Source organism: Pseudophryne corroboree, chromosome 4 (assembly GCF_028390025.1).
Source record: "Pseudophryne corroboree isolate aPseCor3 chromosome 4, aPseCor3.hap2, whole genome shotgun sequence".
NCBI classification, from domain to species: domain Eukaryota; kingdom Metazoa; phylum Chordata; class Amphibia; order Anura; family Myobatrachidae; genus Pseudophryne; species Pseudophryne corroboree.
Genome location: NC_086447.1, coordinates 257,201,915 through 257,223,353, shown reverse-complemented (window position 1 = coordinate 257,223,353; position 21,439 = coordinate 257,201,915). Strand labels below are relative to the sequence as shown.

Genomic DNA, 21,439 nt, shown 5'->3' with positions numbered 1-21,439 from the left:
GTTCTTCAGTGGATGGTGCACATCTGACTTCTTAAACTTATGCCAAATGGAGTCCATTTTTCCTGGGATGTTTAAGATGTTTTTCATGTTATTGCGGCGGCCATCTTTGTGTGGATACGCAGACACCTCTAGATACCAGGCACCTCAGTTTCCATGGTAACGGGTCCGATGCATGGAATAAATAGAAAAACAATGGTAATATCAAAAGTAGTGGATCATATGTATTTCAAAGACACTTGTTACCTGGCAAATTAGTGTGTTATTATTTAAGGTGAGGTAAAAATAGAGTGACTCACTGCCCATATGATAATAGGTGCTGGTGCAGCATAGGTGATTCCATAAGGTGACTGTAGTTATTTAATGGTGCTATTGGTGCAGGCTAGATTATATTAAGCCTTATGATTATATAGGTATAAATATAAAAATCCGGTGACACATGTTTTGGCTTAAATATAAGTCCATCCGAAGGATCATATTAATTAAATAAATATATAAATTAATAAATAAATAAATAAATAATCAGTGATACATAAAAGTGATTCTAATTAGGTGCTAATTTTTGGTGAATATCCATTGGAAATCGTTTGATATCATTACAGTACCTGATCTTCCCAGGTAGTCTCCTCCCTGGTACTGGTCAGGCCCGGACACTGCTTAGCTTCCAAGATCAGACGGGGTTGGGCGTGCCAGTGTGGTTTGACTGTACGCGAATCTGTAACAGATACCATGGCACCATTGCACCCGGAGCCCGGTTGTCACTATATACGTGTGATTCTAAAATAGTGATAATAATATTAAATACTTAGTGTGCAACGGTTAACATCCTTTACAGTACCCGATCTCCCCAGGTGGTCTCCCTCCCTGGTACTGGTCGGGCCCAGACACTGCTTAGCTTCCAAGATTCATGTGCCCTGAATTTGCTCCAACTTTTTGTCTGTCCTTGGTTGTAGTCATTCTTGTCCCTGATGAACTTTTTTTCCTTTCCTTTTATGACCTCCCCTTCAATGTGTTCAAGCTTTTTATTGAGAACTTTTTCATTTATTTTGTAATCTTCCTTATCCTTAAAGCTGAGCATCTCAGATTCCTTTGATTTGATCTCAGCCTCCAGTTCCACCAGGACATTTTTCTTTTTCCTGATGAGTAATTTCATTAGGTCTATAGAACATCTGTGTAGGATGGAGTCCCACTCCTCTACAAACTCCGTATCCAAATTACCAAATGTGGGTTGTTTTAGGATTCTCAGGCCTCTAGGTACTCGGTTCACTGAGATGTAGTGTTCCAATCCTTTCACATCCCACCAGGCTTTGACTTCCTTTACAAGGAGTTTCTCCATTCCCCAAAACAAGTCATCTAAATCTTGTGTTGGCATGGGAACATTATCTGTTTTACCCTCATTAAATATTTTTTGGCATAGGTCATTTCTTTTAGTCGTGCGTTCATTGTTTCCAAACATAATTGTTTGATACTGGATATCTTTGCCCACCAGGCTGCTATACAGTTGTACCAATAAGAGAATTTATGTAAAAAAGAGATAGTACAGCGCCACTTGTGAGGTTAAAATCTCAGTAAAAACTATACGATTGTGTTTAAAAACTTCCGTTATAAAAGCTTTACGCCCACTTAACCTTAAAAAGGTGTCAGCCCACCCCTAAAAATACAAAACTGGTATGGTAATGTTAAAAAGGTATAAAATTGGGGGGATAGGGGTACCGGCGACGAGTGTGGCTAAAAACTATGTTTTTAAAGCTTAAAGTTAGGAGCCAAAAAATGTTTCTTTTAAAATTTAAAATTTTTTAATATATATGAGAGTAAAAACAGTTTCCAAGAATGGTTAAAAAACAAGCATAAAAAAACTTTTTGTCCATAAATAAGCAGTAAAAATACACTTAAAAGGATAGGAATTCAAAAAACTTAGCTTGTAAAATGTTTCCCTGTATTACACTTGACTAGAGCACACTCACAAATAAAATAAACATCGTACTACTAGTGTGTATGTCTTTAATACGTTTATTGAATCCGCGTACAGTCAAACCACACTGGCACGCCCAAACTCGTCCGATCTTGGAAGCTAAGCAGTGTCTGGGCCCGACCAGTACCAGGGAGGGAGACCACCTGGGGAGATCGGGTACTGTAAAGGATGTTAACCGTTGCACACTAAGTATTTAATATTATTATCACTATTTTAGAATCACACGTATATAGTGACAACCGGGCTCCGGGTGCAATGGTGCCATGGTATCTGTTACAGATTCGCGTACAGTCAAACCACACTGGCACGCCCAACCCCGTCTGATCTTGGAAGCTAAGCAGTGTCCGGGCCTGACCAGTACCAGGGAGGAGACTACCTGGGAAGATCAGGTACTGTAATGATATCAAACGATTTCCAATGGATATTCACCAAAAATTAGCACCTAATTAGAATCACTTTTATGTATCACTGATTATTTATTTATTTATTAATTTATATATTTATTTAATTAATATGATCCTTCGGATGGACTTATATTTAAGCCAAAACATGTGTCACCGGATTTTTATATTTATACCTATATAATCATAAGGCTTAATATAATCTAGCCTGCACCAATAGCACCATTAAATAACTACAGTCACCTTATGGAATCACCTATGCTGCACCAGCACCTATTATCATATGGGCAGTGAGTCACTCTATTTTTACCTCACCTTAAATAATAACACACTAATTTGCCAGGTAACAAGTGTCTTTGAAATACATATGATCCACTACTTTTGATATTACCATTGTTTTTCTATTTATTCCATGCATCGGACCCGTTACCATGGAAACTGAGGTGCCTGGTATCTAGAGGTGTCTGCGTATCCACACAAAGATGGCCGCCGCAATAACATGAAAAACATCTTAAACATCCCAGGAAAAATGGACTCCATTTGGCATAAGTTTAAGAAGTCAGATGTGCACCATCCACTGAAGAACAGCCCTGAACACCCACAGACGCAGGCGCAATGAAGCTGGGAACCGCCGCGGGTGCATGCGCAGTTGACACCGGAAGTGGGGCGGAAGTGACCCGTCCAGTCCTCCGTCACCGGAAGTGTGGCGGAAGTGACTCATAATTACATTATGAACGTTTTTAAGCGTTTTCACCCACACTATTATCTGTAACCACTCGTTTTTGAACTAAGGAGTCTGTCTGATATGAACTAATCCAGCTGTGTTTTTAAAAATTAGCTCTGTTAACCTTTTTTAATGTATAAATGTATATCCCTATCACATGATCAATTATGATGTCACAACCCCCTGACTCAGTGTTATGGGTATAAATAGACATACAGCTTCATTCTGTCCCTACCCCTTGAAGAAGTCTGTTGAGACGAAACGCGTTGGACCTATACTGACCACCCACATTTTACAAGCTAAGTTTTTTGAATTCCTATCCTTTTAAGTGTATTTTTACTGCTTATTTATGGACAAAAAGTTTTTTTATGCTTGTTTTTTAACCATTCTTGGAAACTGTTTTAACTCTCATATATATTAAAAAATTTAAAATTTTAAAAGAAACATTTTTTGGCTCCTAACTTTAAGCTTTAAAAACATAGTTTTTAGCCACACTCGTCGCCGGTACCCCTATCCCCCCAATTTTATATATATATATATATATATACTCATATACATTTATATATATATATATATATATTTATTAATATATAATGTTTATTATGTGTACATATATATATATATATATATATATACATAATATACATTATATATTAATAAATATATATAAATGTATATGAGTATATATATATATATATATGTGTGTAAACAGTACACATAATATATATATATATATACAAGCAGCGGAATGGGCAGCACTCAGAGACTCAACAACTAGTTTAAATGCATAAAACCCCTTAGGGTGTGCTTTTTAATAAAAGTGACATTTCGGGGGCTTGCACCTTCTTCAGACCCCGAAATTTCACTTTTATTAAAAAGCACACCCTAAGGGGTTTTATGCATTTAAACTAGTTATTGGGGTATATTTACTAAGGTCCCGATTTTGACCGAGATGCCGTTTTTTCTTCAAAGTGTCATCTCGGGAATTTACTAAACTCAAATCTCGGCAGTGATGAGGGCATTCGTATTTTTTTGGAAGTCCAACAAAAAAAATACGAATGAATACACCATCGGTCAAAACGCGGCTGTTTAAGTATGAATCTCGGTAATTTACTAAGAAGTGCAAAGCAAAAAAAAAACAAACACTGCCGTGAAAAAATACAAATCGTTAAAAAGTGCTAAAAAAAAACAGACCTGCTTTTTTGATCCGTGTTTGGATAGGCATGCACGGATCCATGAGATCCGTGCATGTATATCAGTGGGAAGGGGTGGGAAAGTGTTAATTTATTGATAAAAAATTGCGTGGGGTCCCCCCTCCTAAGCATAACCAGCCTCGGGCTCTTTGAGCCGATCCTGGTTGCAGAAATATGTGAAAAAAAATGACAGGGGTTCCCCCATATTTAAGCAACCAGCATCGGGCTCTGCGCCTGGTCCTGGTTCCAAAAATACGGGGGACAAAAAGCGTAGGGGTCCCCCGTATTTTTAAAACCAGCACCGGGCTCCACTAGCTGGACAGATAATGCCACAGCCGGGGGTCACTTTTATATAGTGCCCTGCGGCCGTGGCATCAAATATCCAACTAGTCACCCCTGGCCGGGGTACCCTGGGGGAGTGGGGACCCCTTCAATCAAGGGGTCTCCCCCCCAGCCACCCAAGGGCCAGGGGTGAAGCCCGAGGCTGTCCCCCCCATCCAATTGGCTGCGGATGGGGGGCTGATAGCCTTTTGTGAAAATGAAAAGATATTGTTTTTAGTAGCAGTACTACAAGGCCCAGCAAGCCTCCCCCGCATGCTGGTACTTGGAGAACCACAAGTACCAGCATGCGGCGGAAAAACGGGCCCGCTGGTACCTGTAGTACTACTACTAAAAAAATACCCAAAAAAAGACAAGACACACACACCTTGAAAGTAAAGATTTATTACATACATCCACACAAACATACAAACATACTTACCTATGGCCCCACGCAGGTCGGTCCTCTTCTCCAGTAGAATCCAAGGGGTACCTGTTGAATAAATTATACTCACCAGCTCCAGGGTCCCAGGCTCCTCGTAGCATCCATTTGTAATCCACGTACTTGAATAAAATAAAAAAACGGACACCCGAGCCACGCACTGAAAGGGGACCCATGTTTGCACATGGGTCCCCTTTCCCCGACTGCCAGAAACCCACTCTGACTTCTGTCTAAGTGGGTTTCTTCAGCCAATCAGGGAGCGCCACGTTGTAGCACCCTCCTGATCGGCTGTGTGCTCCTGTACTGACTGACAGGCGGCACACGGCAGTGTTACAATGTAGCGCCTATGCGCTCCATTGTAACCAATGGTGGGAACTTTCTGCTCAGCGGTGAGGTCACTTTCGGTCAACCGCAGGGCAGAAAGTTCCCACCATTGGTTACAATGGAGCGCATAGGCGCTACATTGTAACACTGCCGCGTGCTGCCTGTCAGTCAGTACAGGAGCACACAGCCGATCAGGAGGGTGCTACAACGTGGCGCTCCCTGATTGGCTGAAGAAACCCACTTAGACAGAAGTCAGAGTGGGTTTCTGGCAGTCGGGGAAAGGGGACCCATGTGCAAACATGGGTCCCCTTTCAGTGCGTGGCTCGGGTGTCCGTTTTTTTATTTTATTCAAGTACGTGGATTACAAATGGATGCTACGAGGAGCCTGGGACCCTGGAGCTGGTGAGTATAATTTATTCAACAGGTACCCCTTGGATTCTACTGGAGAAGAGGACCGACCTGCGTGTGAACATAAGGTAAGTATGTATGTATGTTTGTGTGGATGCATGTAATAAAACTTTACTTTCAAGGTGTGTGTGTCTTGTCTTTTTTTGGGTATTTTTTTAGTAGTAGTACTACAGGTACCAGCGGGCCCGTTTTTCCGCCGCATGCTGGTACTTGTGGTTCTCCAAGTACCAGCATGCGGGGGAGGCTTGCTGGGCCTTGTAGTACTGCTACTAAAAACAATATATTTTCATTTTCACAAAAGGCTATCAGCCCCCCATCCGCAGCCAATTGGATGGGGGGGACAGCCTCGGGCTTCACCCCTGGCCCTTGGGTGGCTGGGGGGGGACCCCTTGATTGAATGGGTCCCCACTCCCCCAGGGTACCCCGGCCAGGGGTGACTAGTTGGATTTTTGATGCCACGGCCGCAGGGCACATACAGGGCTGTGGCATTATCTGTCCAGCTAGTGGAGCCCGGTGCTGGTTTTAAAAATACGGGGGACCCCTACGCTTTTTGTCCCCCGTATTTTTGGAACCAGGACCAGGCGCAGAGCCCGATGCTGGTTGCTTAAATATGGGGGAACCCATGTCATTTTTTTCCCCTTATTTCTGCAACCAGGATCGGCTCAAAGAGCCCGAGGCTGGTTATGCTTAGGAGGGGGGACCCCACGCAATTTTTTTTTAAGTTTTACAGTGTTTATTTAAAAAAAAAAAAAATGAACCCCAGCACGGATCACACAGATCCGGCCGAGATTCATTTTGAAAAAGTCGGCAGTGTTTTGCTAATCACTGCCGTAAAAAACAGAAAAAAAACACGAATGACATCGACATCGGAAAACCCGAAAAGGCAAAATACGGCAGCTTAGTAAATTAGTCGTAATCAATTCAAAAAGTTGCAATTTTACACTGTCGATGTAATTCGTGATTGAACTTTGACCTTTTTAATGAAAATTACGAATGTTAGTAAATATACCCCATTGAGTCTCTGAGTGGATATATAGGCGGGTCTGCCAAACATCCATAGGGAGGGCACTGAAGCAAGTACAGAATATGACCAGAGTGTGTTTGACGCCCGGCACTTGCCGTAGTCAATAAATGTACCTGGATGCCTTCAGCATAAATATCTTTTTTTTTGGACTCTATGGCCCTCATTCCGAGTTGTTCGCTCGGTATTTTTCATCGCATCGCAGTGAAAATCCGCTTAGTACGCATGCGCAATGTTCGCACTGCGACTGCGCCAAGTAACTTTACTATGTAGAAAGTAATTTTACTCACGGCTTTTTCATCGCTCCGGCGATCGTAATGTGATTGACAGGAAATGGGTGTTACTGGGCGGAAACACGGCGTTTCAGGGGCGTGTGGCTGAAAACGCTACCGTTTCCGGAAAAAACGCAGGAGTGGCCGGGGAAACGGTGGGAGTGCCTGGGCGAACGCTGGGTGTGTTTGTGACGTCAACCAGGAACGACAAGCACTGAACTGATCGCACAGGCAGAGTAAGTCTGGAGCTACTCTGAAACTGCTAAGTAGTTAGTAATCGCAATATTGCGAATACATCGGTCGCAATTTTAAGAAGCTAAGATTCACTCCCAGTAGGCGGCGGCTTAGCGTGTGTAACTCTGCTAAATTCGCCTTGCGACCGATCAACTCGGAATGAGGGCCTATATAAATATATATATAGTAACATAGTAACATAGTATTTGAGGTTGAATAGAGGCAAATTGCCCATCGTGTTCAACCTGTTTTAAGTTGTGATGATTCTAAATACTTGCTAAATAATGTTTTAGGACTAGTTAGCTATTATAACTCATGTTACCCCCGGATTAACCACGTTGATATTTTAAGTGTTATAACCTTGGATGGCTTTTTCATTCAGAAATTGATCCATTCCTTTTTTAAATCCAATTACAGAGTCCGCCATTACCATCTTCCCTGGCAGGGAATTCCACATCCTGATTGCCCTAACAGTGAAGAACCCTTTCCTCCGTTGCGTTCGGAACTTTCTCTCCTCCAGTCGCAGCAAGTGCCCACGTGTCCTAAACTGTGTTCTTTTAATAAATAATTCCTCTGCTAACTCTTTGTGATGTCCCTTTACATATTTGAAGATATTAATAATATCTCCTCTTAGGCACCTCTTTTCAAGTGTATACATATTCAGCCTAGTAAGTCTTTCCTTATAGTCCAGTCCTTCTAGGCCTTTAATCAATTTAGTAGCTCGCCTTTGAACACTTTCGAGTTCACTGATGTCTTTTTTATACAATGGTGCCCAAAACTGAACACAATATTCCAGGTGCGGACGTACCAATGCCTTATACAGCGGCATGATTACATCCGAGTCCCTTGTCTCAATTCCCCTTTTTACGCACGCTAGCACCTTACTTGCCTTCTTTACTGCGTTTTGACATTGTGTACGGTTATTAAGCCTATTATCAATGAATACCCCAAAATCTTTTTCCAACTCTGTTTCCCCTAGGCGTTCCCCATTTAATATGTAGGATGCAAGTTTGTTTTTAGTCCCAAAATGCATAACCTTGCATTTGTCTGTATTGAACCTCATTTTCCATTTAGACGCCCAGAGTTCAAGTTTAGATAGATCATTCTGCAAGGACTCCACATCCAATTCTGAATTAATTACTTTACACAGTTTAGTATCATCTGCAAAGATTGACACTGTGCTTTCCAGGCCTATTTCTAGGTCATTGATAAATATGTTGAACAGTAGTGGTCCGAGTACGGACCCTTGTGGTATTCCGCTGACTACTGGGGACCAGGTTGAGGACTTCCCGTTGACCACTACTCGCTGTACCCTGCTATCCAACCAGCTGCTTATCCATGTGCAAATAGTTTTTCCTAGGCCAATCTCCTTTAATTTGATCATCAGTCTCCTGTGAGGAACTGTATCGAAGGCTTTTGCAAAATCTAGGAAGACCACATCCACTGCTTTTCCTTGATCAAGATTATTGCTCACTTCCTCATAGAAGCTAATTAAGTTAGTCTGACAAGACCTGTCCCTAACAAACCCATGCTGGTTCTTGTTAATAATCCTAGCGGACTTTAGATACTCCTGTATGGCGTCCCTTAGAATTCCTTCCAATATTTTCCCCACTCTAGATGTTAAACTAACGGGTCTGTAGTTTCCCGGAAGATTTTTGGATCCCTTTTTAAATAATGGCACTACCTCAGCTATACGCCAATCCTTCGGTACCATGCCTCATCTAATTGAACTATTGAAAATCAAGTATAGGGGTCGTGTTAGTTGTGAACTAAGCTCCATAAGAACCCTCGGGTGAAGTCCATCAGGACCAGGTGCTTTATTCATCTTAATTTTGCTTAGTCTCTCCCGGACTACTTCTTCGCTTAAACAAGTATCTAACCATGAATCATTACTGTCACAATTGTTATGCTCTACTCCCACCATCAGTTCTTCACTGGTGAATACTGATGAAAAGAATTTGTTCAGTATTTCCGCTTTTATTTCGTCATCATTTATCAATTCTCCTAATTCATCTTTTAATGGACCTATATTCTCCTTTTTTAACCTTTTACCATTTATGTATTGAAAAGACTTTTTAGGATTGGTTTTACTCTATATAGCGATTTGCTTTTCATTTTCCATTTTAGCTGCTCTTATTGCTTTTTTGCAGTTCTTATTACACTACTTGTAATACTTGAAAGACTCCTCCATTCCATTAGATTTAAATGCTTTGAAAGCCCTCTTTTTTTTTTTATCCATCTCTGCCTTAACCTTCTTGTTAAGCCACATCGGTTTGAGTTTAATACTCCTGTGTTTACTGCCCATGGGAATAAAGTTATGAATATTGCTATCCAGCAACCCTTTTAAAACATCCCACATTTCCGAAGTGTTCTTGTTATTAAACAGAACCTCCCACTCTGTCGTTAAGTGCACATCTAAGCATACTGAAATTAGCCTTCCTAAAGTTAAACGTTTTGGTGGAACCCCTGTAGTTATGTTTCCTGAAACTGATGTTGAATGTGATCATATAGTGATCACTGTTACCCAAAGTCTCCCCAACTTTAGTGTTTGATATAATGTCCACATTATTAGTAATTACTAGATCCAGGGTAGTTTTACCCCTAGTTGGGTCCTCGACTAATTGAGACAAGTAGTGATCCCTAAACATATTTAAGAACCTGCTGCCCCTCGCTTTAGCACATATATTGTTACACCAGTTTATATCCGGGTAATTAAAATCCCCAATCACAAGGATGTCCCCCAATCCCGCAGCCATTTTGATTTGCTGCAATAGTTGTTCTTCCTCATGTATGCTAATATCCGGCTGTTTGTAGCACGTGCCTATGACTAGTTTTTTTGCATCAATTCCCCCACTTGAGATTTCTACCCATAGTGACTCCACATTATCGCCAGTCTCCTCATAGATAACCTCCTTTAGGTATGGTTTAAGTGATTGTTTAACATAAAGACATACACATCCTCTTTTGTTAGCCCTGTCCCTCCTAAAAAGAGAATACCCCTCCAAGTTAGCAACCCAGTCATGAGAGTCTTCCCACCATGTTTCCGTAATACCTATAATGTCATACTCAGCCTTTGATGCTAACAATTCCAATTCCCCCATTTTACCTGCTAGACTTCTTGCATTTGCAAGCATACATTTTAGTTTATCGGTTCCTTTATTTGTTTGTTTTCCTAAAGATTTCCCATCCTGGTTAACTAGTGCATCCGTAGAGTTACTGATACAGACTGTCCTTCTCGCTCCCTCTCCAACCCCACCATACTTAGTATTGCCAATCTTACTTTTCTCTTTGGTCAACCCAATGTTCCCGTCTAAATTCACCACCCTGACATAAGTATTTTCCCTTAAGTCCCGTACAACATTTTCTATAGTCTGTAATGATGACACATAATTGTTGTTATTATTTAATGCTTTAGCAATACCTTTCTTAACACCCTTAATAGAACCCATGTAAATACCCTTACCAGCTGTACTTTCACTCCCCCCTTCTCCACCCCCATTTATCTCACTACCACCATCCCTACTATACTCGCTGCATGACCTATAGTTTCTAGCTAAACCCTCCCCCCAGGCTCCTAGTTTAAAAACTCCTCCAACCTACTAACCATCCTACCCCCAGCACCGCAGCCCCTTCCTCATTCAGGTACAATCCGTCACGAGAAAAAAGATGGCGCCTGACTGAGAAGTCCGCCCAGTGTTCCAGGAACACAAACCTCTCTTTCCTACACTAGTCTCTGAGCCACACATTTACCTCCCTAATCTCCCTCTGTCTTCCTGGGCTAGCGCGTGGCACTGGTAATATTTCGGAGAAAATTACCGTAGATGTCCTTTTTTTTAGTTTCTGGCCTAAGTCCCTATAATCTTTCTTAAGGACATCCTACCTACCACTAACTTTGACGTTGGTGCCAACGTGCACCAAGACCGCCGGGTCTTTCCCAGCCCCTCCCAACAATCTATCTACCCGGTCCGCGATGTGCCGTACCCAGGAGACAACAGACCGTACGGCGATCACGGTCCCGGTAGCAGATTGCCCTATCTGCCATCCTAATGATAGAGTCCCCTACCACCACCATCTGCCTGGGCGCCTCTCTAGCTTTCATCCCATCTGAGCCAGAGGGACCACTCCTCTGGTTGCTAGAGTGAGCAGTCTCCTCCAGCTCCATCATTTCGTCGCTATCATCCACCGAATCTTCGTCCAATCGGGCAAATTTGTTCGGGTTTGATAGCTCCGAGATGTCGTGCCTCCCCCTCTTTTTCTTCCTTCTAACAGTGACCCAACTGCCTTCCTGATTTTCCTCATCTACTAGTGACCCCTGCTGCAACTCCTCCACAGTTCTATCTAAACTTCGCTCGAGATTGTGAATATCCCTCAGTCGCGTAACGGTCTGCTCTAGATCAGTTACCTGGGCTTCCAGGGCAACCGTTCAGTCACATCTCATGCATATGTATTCGCCCAGGGTCGGCTGCTCCAGGTGCGCATACATCTTGCACGACACGCACTGAGTGAGACTCTCAATCACAGCCCCTCCCATTGTTTGAGAACTCAACTCCCTATTACCTTTTGAAAGTACAATAAAGAGAATAAAAACCAACTAGCCAATACAATCAATACACAATAAGTAAGTAATCAATACTTATCTGAGTGGGACCTCTCCTGCGGCACCAATACTCCACCTAGCAGTTGCAGTTGTTCCAGCGCACTGCACCTCCTTTTCACTCGGCTTCCGGCTCCTTCTGCTGATTCCAACTCACATACACTTAAAAATCCAAGCTACACTTTAAAATGCAAGCTCCCTTACAATGAGCAAAACTTACAATGAGCAAAATATATATATATATATAACCTGCCAAAATTACAGAGTGGACACTTGGGCACTGCCACTTAAATAAATGGATTAAACTGCCTTACTGTCTTTTTCAAACAAACATGGTGCAGGCCTGGTCCGCGGCTGTACTTTTGTTGCTTTGCTTTGGAGTGGTGGAACTAGAACTGGGTAACACCTTCATTGGTGACGCAGTGCCCCGAGTCTTACTGACTCTGCAAAGGACCACGGGAGGAGGAGCTGCTGTAGCCGGTCATAGGCAGCAGCCCTCCTCCTGGATGGGCGGCCATCTTTGTATGGGGCAGCCCGGCAGCTGATGCTGCTGGAATAACCAGACTATCACTGCTCCACAGTAGTGCCGGCGCCGCAACACAGCCAAACGCAGCTGCACACAGGTACACTCCTTACCTAATCCAGCCTCCGGCGCTACCGCAGAAGGCTCTGCTCTGATATGCAACAGTAGAGCCGGCGGCGGCATAGAACAGCAGGTGCCCCATTGACCACCAATGGTAGGTGAGCCGGTCACTAGGTGAAGGTAGATGCCCTAGGCACTTGCCCAGCCTGCCTATAGCTAGGGCCGGCTCTGTTCGTGGACCAAAAAAACACTGCACTATTAGGAGTCAATCATCATAGAAAAATAGGCCCCCACTAATGATCACTTCTTATCACGTGCCTAGGGGCGTCATTTGTTTGGAGGCGGCCCTTGGATGCATGTGTTGGTACTGTCAGCCTTAAATTTACCAGCAACTGCAAAATATTTCCACTGTATGGAGTCTTGATTGGAGTGTAAATGGGTAGTATATTACTGCCCCTGTAAGCTGTCCTACTTAGTAAATATGTATACATACAGTAATTAAAAATAAAGTCATAGTGTCTTTTTTATTATGCTATTAAATTGGCTATCATCAAATGAGAGCTTATATCCGATCAATAAAAATAATAAAATTAGGCAAAGACGGGGGGGGGGGGGGGGGTTACTGTTGTGCCTAGGGTTGCCCTCACCCCTAAATCTGACCCTGCTTGTCATGTGCTTATCACGGCCACAAACCGCTTTTATAGGAATGTATAATAAAAAAACATTGCCAGGAAAGCAGAACTAGAAGAGCCTTCTTATGCGATAAGCTTGGCATTGAAGTAACAGGACAGCCGGGGAGCATGAAGAAGCTAAGCTTCTTCCATTGTGGTAAATAGTGCAGAACGCAGGCCCTGTTGAGAATAATGTGGAATTTATTTGGTCTAAGCAGGAGCAGTCTGTATCGTACGTAATGGTTTTATTTTTCTTTCCAGGGGATTAATAGAAGATTTTGTTGTGGGTTGCAAGTTAAACATTTCCCTTTGGTTTACATAAGGAAAATTTCCTTTTCAAGTACAAATATGGAACATTTCACTGTGGATTGCCTTAAGGAAATTTTCTTTTTTAATAAAAGGTTTAACATTTTGTCTTTTAATTATAAACTAAATTTTATAATGTTAATTCATAGTTTTCTTTTGGTACCATAGTTATGTTATGTTTTAATATCATTTACCCTATGGAAAAGGGGAAGGCGGGGGGGCTTTTTATATTTTTTGTACAAGTGTTCACTTCACTACTTTCAACAAATTAATACAACCCATCTTCCTTGCATTAAATAAATGAACCCAACTTACAATGCCAAATAGATGTACTTTATTCTTTTTTATATTTATTTTTTCATTACTTAAAAAAAAACTTTAGATAACAAAACATGTGACTTGTATTTCTGTATGGAATTCATAATGACGTTTAGACTATTTTCCTGAAAACCTTACTAGTCTACGCACATATCCTCCTATAGGTCCAGGGCTGGACTGGCCATCTGGCACTTCTGGCAAAAGCCAGAAGGGCCGATGGCCACGTGGGCCGGTCCAGCGGTCACTGAGACACGCTGCCGCTCAGTCCGGCGGCAGCATGTCTCAGCTGTCAGGAGAGGAGAGCGCCCGCCAGCGCGGCTGTGTCTGGCGTGGCGGCGTATAGCGGACTTCAAACCAGCTGCCGGTTCGTGAGCCAATCAGAGCTCACGGACCGGCAGCCAATCAGAAGCCGCCGGTCCGCGAGCTCTGATTGGCTCACGAACCGGCGGCTGGTTTGAACGAAGTCCGCTATACGCCGCAGTGCCAGACACAGTCGCGCTGGCGGGCGCTCTGCTCTTCAGACTCACCCCCGTCCCTCACAGCCCGGAGGAGCAGCAGTAGCAGTGCAGCAGCGGTAAGCAGCTGCAGGACTGGCTGCTGTGGGGACAATTGTATACCTGGCACTGTGGGGGCAATTGGCTGGCACTGTGGGGCATTTGTATACCTGGCACTGTGGGGGCAGTTGTTTACCTGGCACTGTGGGGGCATTTGTATACCTGGCACTGTGGGGGCATTTGTATACCTGGCACTGTGGGGGCATTTGTATACCTGGCACTGTGGGGGCATCTGTATACCTGGCACTGTGGGGGCAATTGTATACCTGGCACTGTGGGGGCAATTGTTTACCTGGCACTGTGGGGGCATTTGTATACCTGGCACTGTGGGGGCATTTGTAGATCTGTCACTGTGGGGGCATTTGTATACCTGGCACTGTGGGGGCATTTGTATACCTGGCACTGTGGGGGCAATTGTGGATCTGGCACTGCACTATTGGGGGCATATAATGTAAATTTCGGCTCATACTGGGTGCTATAATGTGAATTTTGGCTCATACTGTGTGGTATAATGTGAAAGAGGCACCAGTACTAGATAGTATAAGGGGTCCTACTATTGTGGTGCATAATGCGTATAAGGGATGTATGGTGTGGTAAACTACACTGAAGGCCACGCCCCTTTTGAGTGGCCACGCCCCCTTTTCCGGAGCGCGGGCTTATTTACAAACTTCACATTTCCATACCCCCACTTAAAAATTTCCACTTCAACCACTGGTTGTGTGTATTTTAATAGAGAATGATGTACACTTGTATGTTGTTAGAATATTAATTATATTTGTAAGAGCATAGACTAATAAGTGGGAGGAGTCAGGAATAGTAAGGGGAGGAGTCACAGAGGTGGGCCTGTGTGCTTCAAAAATGCCAGGGCCTATTTTTAGTCCCAGTCCGGCCCTATATAGGTCTATGCGGAATATTCAGCACTGCAGTTCCTCTATGTAAAGGGGGGTACTCACGGAGCAATCGCTGCTTAAAATCTAAGCAATCTGACTAGATTGCTTAGATTTTAAGCAGCGATCTCTCTGTGTGTACCGCCACAGCGATAGGAATGCGCAGCCCCGCGCATCGCTATCGCTGGTGCTAGATTGGCCTGCATGCAGTTACAATTCCCTTTATTAGATAGCACATTTCAATATACTGCCATACCCAGGATTCAAACCTATAACCTGTTGAATTCTAATCAAACACGCTACTCATTAAGCTATTTGATCCTGCATAAAAACTATGAACACTATATGAAGCTAATGATATTGGTACATTGTAAAAAAAATAATCAGCACTGTAATTAGACAGATCTATGTAATGTGCAACCACACATCCAATCTCTTGCAATCACACACTACATACAGTAGATCTGCTCAGCTGAAATGCTGATCATTTTGTCACAAAGTACAAGGTAAGCTTCAAATAGTTAGAATTCTCTATCTTAGAATTATCTGCCTTCCTATGCAAGGGCAGGTAGCTCAATGAATAGATTGCCTGACTGCAATGCCACAGGCAATGGGTTTGAATCCCGGTTATGTCAGCATCTTGAAATGTAATAAAGGACAGTGTGACTGAATAACAAATAAATCTTAAGCTGTGTTCATGAATGTTGTATAGGTATTAGCGACAGAAGGGGTGTGGGTAGGAGACAGGAGTGGTCAAGAGATGCTGGGCTTCAAAAAAGTGCAAGTGAAAGAAATTAAAACAGATAATTGACAAGTGCTCTCAACACACACATAGTTATGGCCCTGCTCATTATACACATTTTAAATCCTCGAATATTATAAGCATAGAAAGTAAAACATATAGTAATGTACTCTCTCTGGAAAATGGGAATAGTTGTGAACTATACTACAGTAATGAAGCACTGAGACAGCAAACTCTGTGACAACACATTCCCCATATGTTTTGTGTTGTCCTCTCTACATGTGTGTTGGTCACATATAGATTGACAAGCAGCTAGACATCCTGCTTTCAGTAAGTACTGAGGCTTCAGTTTTATTGATGAGTTACAGGTTGGGATGACTTTGGAACAGAAAAGAAGCACCTACTATGTATTAAAAAGAAAAAATATATATTTACAGTGGATAAATAACCAAAAAATAATATTTATAATAGGGATGAGCGGGTTCAGTTCTGTGAGAACCAAACCCGCCCGAACTTGGGGATCCAAGCCCGTCCCCGAGTCAGGGATCTCCTTGCTTCCCCATTTGAGGCAAAACCTCAGGATCCCGCTGTCAGATCTTGAGGTTTTGCCTCGGACACCGTCTGTTACAGCTCTCAGCTAATCAGCATCTCCCCATAGGCTACTATGGGCAAGATGGTTCCCCCCACAGCGCTAATAGCGGCACCGTCCACACTGCCAACACCACTGCCGTCACTCCCAGCACCCCTGCACCCGGGGACACTGCCGGCACTCCCACACTGGCAACACTGCCGGCACCCCTGAACTGAGGACATTGACGGCACTCCTGCACTAAAGGACACCTCCAGCACTCCCACACTGCCGGCACCACCACACTGAGGACACCGCTGGCACCCCTGCACTGCAGACACCACTGGCACCCCTGCACTGAGGACACTGCCAGCACTCCTGCACTGAGGACACCTGCAGCACTCCCACACTGCTGACACTTCCTGTGCCATCGCACTGAGTACACTGCTGGCACCCCTGCACTGCCGACATTGCCGGCACCACCGCACTGAGGACACTGTCGGCACTCCTGCACTGAGGACACCTCCAGCAGTCCCACACTGCGACACTACCGCGCTGAGGACGCCGCGGAACTTCTGCATTGCCGACACTGCTGGCACTACCGCACTGAGTTCACCGCTGGCACCCCTGCACTGCCGACACTGCTGACACCACCGCACTGAGGACACCACTGGTACCCCTGCACTGAGGACACTGCCGGCACCACTGCACTTAGGACACCGCTGGCACTTCTGCACTGCCGGCCCCATCGCACTGAGGATGCTGCTGGCACCCCTGCACTGCCAACACTGCCGGCAGTACCGCACTGAGGACACCGCTGGCACCCCTGCACTGCTGGCACTTCTGCACTGAGGACACTGCCTGCACCACCGCATTGAGGACACCGCTGGCACTTCTGCACTGCTGGCCCCACTGCACTGAGGACACCGCTGGCACCCCTTCACTGCCGGCACTACCACACTGAGGACCCAAACTGTATCTGACCTGCACTGTATCCGACCTTGCACTGCAGCCAACACGCACTATATCCAACCCGCACTCCAACCTGCACTGTATGTCTCACTGTATCTGACCTGCACTGTATCTCGCACTGCATCCGACCTTGCACTTTAGCCAATGTGCACTATATCCAACCTGCACTCTTGTACTGTATCCGACCTGCACTGTATCTCGCACTGTATCTGACCTTGCACTTTAGCCAACGCGCACTATATCCAACCCGCACTGTAACCTGCACTGTATCCATCCCACACTGTATCCGATCAGCACTGCATGCAATCTGCACTATATACAGCCCCAATGAATTCCACCTACACTGTATTCGACCTGCCCTGTATCTGACCCACACTGTAATCTGCATTGTATGCGACCCACTTTGTATGCAACCTACACTGTAACCCGCACTGTGTCTGACCCGCACTGTATCCGACCAGCACTGTAACCTGGTCAATATTTAACTGTGTGTCCCAAAGTATTCTGCACTGTACTACGTAGGTATGGAATGCTGTTTTTTTGTGATTGGGTAGATACTGGGGAGCTGCTCGACAAAATGGCTGATTGATCGGCGGTTTACAGGGGCATAGAGTGCCAGTTATTAGTGACCCTGGGCCCCCAGGAGGGAGGGACAGACTGGGCACTGAGAATAGGCATGTGCTGGGGGCATGTGCACTTGTGTAGGGGGCATCAATGTCTGCTGTTTTTTTTTTTTTTCTTTGCTGTTTGGTAACAACTTTAGAGCAATGATATTCTACACATGGGGGTAATTCCAAGTTGATCGTAGCAGGAATTTTGTTAGCAGTTGGGCAGAACCATGTGCACTGCAGGGGAGGCAGATATAACATGTGCAGAGAGAGTTAGATTTGGGTGGGTTATTTTGTTTCTGTGCAGGGTAAATACTGGCTGCTTTATTTTTACACTGCAAATTAGATTGCAGATTGAACACACCCCACCCAAATCTAACTCTCTCTGCACATGTTATATCTACCCCCCCTGTAGTGCACATGGTTTTGCCCAACTGCTAACAAAATTCCTGCTGCGATCAACTTGGAATTACCCCCATGGTTCTCAGGAAATTTCTGTGTTGGATTCTTTTCTATTGATAGTACTTGTGAGTTGGTTTGATTGGTTATTATACAGTGCTAATTTGTAAATCACTGCAGTGTGTTTGTGCCACTGTCCTGTTGCTTAGTTTAGCCAGCCAGGCTTTGGCCTATGTTGGTGAACAATATTGTGAGCGGTGAGGTGGTCAAAATTGAATGAAATGAGTGGAAATTAATGTTATTGAGGTTAATAATACTGTAGGGAAAAAAAAAACAAATTCTGTGATTTTAGCTGTTTTTATTTTTATTTTTTCAAAAAAATCCAGATCCAAAACCAAAACCCGAAAGGGTGGTTTTGGCAAAACCAATCCAGATCCAAAGCATGAAGGAGATCCAGATCCAAAACCAAAACACAAAACCCGAAAAGTGTCGGATGCACATCTCCAATAATAATAATATTATAGATACCTTTGTGGCACTGTATACAGGGGTAATTCAGACCTGATCGCTGCAGTAGCGGCCTATCAGGTCTGTACTGTGCATGCGCATGCACCGTAATGCGCCCATGCGTCGGACGACTTCACCGGGCATCGGTGAATAGTGATGGGATGGTGTGAAAAAAGCGATCGCACGGGCGATCGCAAGGTGACTGACAGGAAAGGGCCGTTTGTGAGTGGCAACTGACCGTTTTGTAGGAGTGTCCGGGAAAACGCAGGAGGGACCAGGCATTTGGAGGAGGGTGTCTGACGTTAGCTCCGGCCCCTATCATCATAACAGCAGAGTAAGTCCTGGGCTGAGCAGAGACTGCACAAACTCATGTTTGTGCAGCTCTCCAACAAATGCGATCGCACACCTGCACACAGCAAATACCCTCCCCCTGTAGGCGGCGACTACCTGATCGCAAGGATGCAAAATACGCACCCTAGTGATCAGGTCTGAATTACCCCCCCAGTGAGGAATGGTAAAGGGCGATATCCAGCTTCAGATGCTAAGTTTATAATAAGGCCTTTCTTCCTAGTGAAGATTAAACAGCAGATAACAAATCTCAGTTACTGATCAGACGTATATTACATTAACAGATGACACATACAGCACGTCTATTATCTGCTTTTACTTAAAACTTATTCCAGGGAGATTTGTCATGATAATTAGATTTGCAAAGCAGTAAATGTACTTTATATTTCAGTTTACAGAGAAAAGATTATAGAAATTAGAAAAAGGGTTTGTGAAGGGTGATGCGCCAGGGGTGATCTCTGCTGTACATGGGAAGGGGATGCGCCAGGGGTGATCTCTGCTGTACATGGGAAGGGGATGCGCCAGGGGTGATCTCTGCTGTACATGGGAAGGGGATGCGCCAGGGGTGATCTCTGCTGTACATGGGAAGGGGATGCGCCAGGGGTGATCTCTGCTGTACATGGGAAGGGGATGCGCCAGGGGTGATCTCTGCTGTACATGGGAAGGGGATGCGCCAGGGGTGATCTCTGCTGTACATGGGAAGGGGATGCGCCAGGGGTGATCTCTGCTGTACATGGGAAGGGGATGCGCCAGGGGTGATCTCTGCTGTACATGGGAAGGGGATGCGCCAGGGGTGATCTCTGCTGTACATGGGAAGGGGATGCGCCAGGGGTGATCTCTGCTGTACATGGGAAGGGGATGCGCCAGGGGTGATCTCTGCTGTACATGGGAAGGGGATGCGCCAGGGGTGATCTCTGCAGTACATGGGAAGGGGATGCGCCAGGGGTGATCTCTGCTGTACATGGGAAGGGGATGCGCCAGGGGTGATCTCTGCTGTACATGGGAAGGGGATGCGCCAGGGGTGATCTCTGCTGTACATGGGAAGGGGATGCGCCAGGGGTGATCTCTGCTGTACATGGGAAGGGGATGCGCCAGGGGTGATCTCTGCTGTACATGGGAAGGGGATGCGCCAGGGGTGATCTCTGCTGTACATGGGAAGGGGATGCGCCAGGGGTGATCTCTGCTGTACATGGGAAGGGGATGCGCCAGGGGTGATCTCTGCTGTACATGGGAAGGGGATGCGCCAGGGGTGATCTCTGCTGTACATGGGAAGGGGATGCGCCAGGGGTTATCTCTGCTGTACATGGGAAGGGTGATGCGCCAGGGGTGATCTCTGCTGTACATGGGAAGGGGATGCGCCAGGGGTGATCTCTGCTGTACATGGGAAGGGGATGCGCCAGGGGTGATCTCTGCTGTACATGGGAAGGGGATGCGCCAGGGGTGATCTCTGCTGTACATGGGAAGGGGATGCGCCAGGGGTGATCTCTGCTGTACATGGGAAGGGGATGCGCCAGGGGTGATCTCTGCTGTACATGGGAAGGGGATGCGCCAGGGGTGATCTCTGCTGTACATGGGAAGGGGATGCGCCAGGGGTGATCTCTGCTGTACATGGGAAGGGGATGCGCCAGGGGTGATCTCTGCTGTACATGGGAAGGGGATGCGCCAGGGGTGATCTCTGCTGTACATGGGAAGGGGATGCGCCAGGGGTGATCTCTGCTGTACATGGGAAGGGGATGCGCCAGGGGTGATCTCTGCTGTACATGGGAAGGGGATGCGCCAGGGGTGATCTCTGCTGTACATGGGAAGGGGATGCGCCAGGGGTGATCTCTGCTGTACATGGGAAGGGGATGCGCCAGGGGTGATCTCTGCTGTACATGGGAAGGGGATGCGCCAGGGGTGATCTCTGCTGTACATGGGAAGGGGATGCGCCAGGGGTGATCTCTGCTGTACATGGGAAGGGGATGCGCCAGGGGTGATCTCTGCTGTACATGGGAAGGGGATGCGCCAGGGGTGATCTCTGCTGTACATGGGAAGGGGATGCGCCAGGGGGTGGTCTTCTGTATGCCGGTGGTCGGG

General features: G+C 45.3%; 2 pseudogenes; one reads left to right on the top strand and one right to left on the bottom strand.

Annotated features, from left to right (window-relative positions):
• Positions 1 to 590: 590 nt before the first annotated feature.
• Positions 591 to 708, bottom strand: LOC134912989 (5S ribosomal RNA; annotated as a pseudogene).
• Positions 709 to 2,252: 1,544 nt separating this feature from the next.
• On the top strand, positions 2,253 to 2,370 carry LOC134912988 (5S ribosomal RNA; annotated as a pseudogene).
• Positions 2,371 to 21,439: the final 19,069 nt, after the last annotated feature.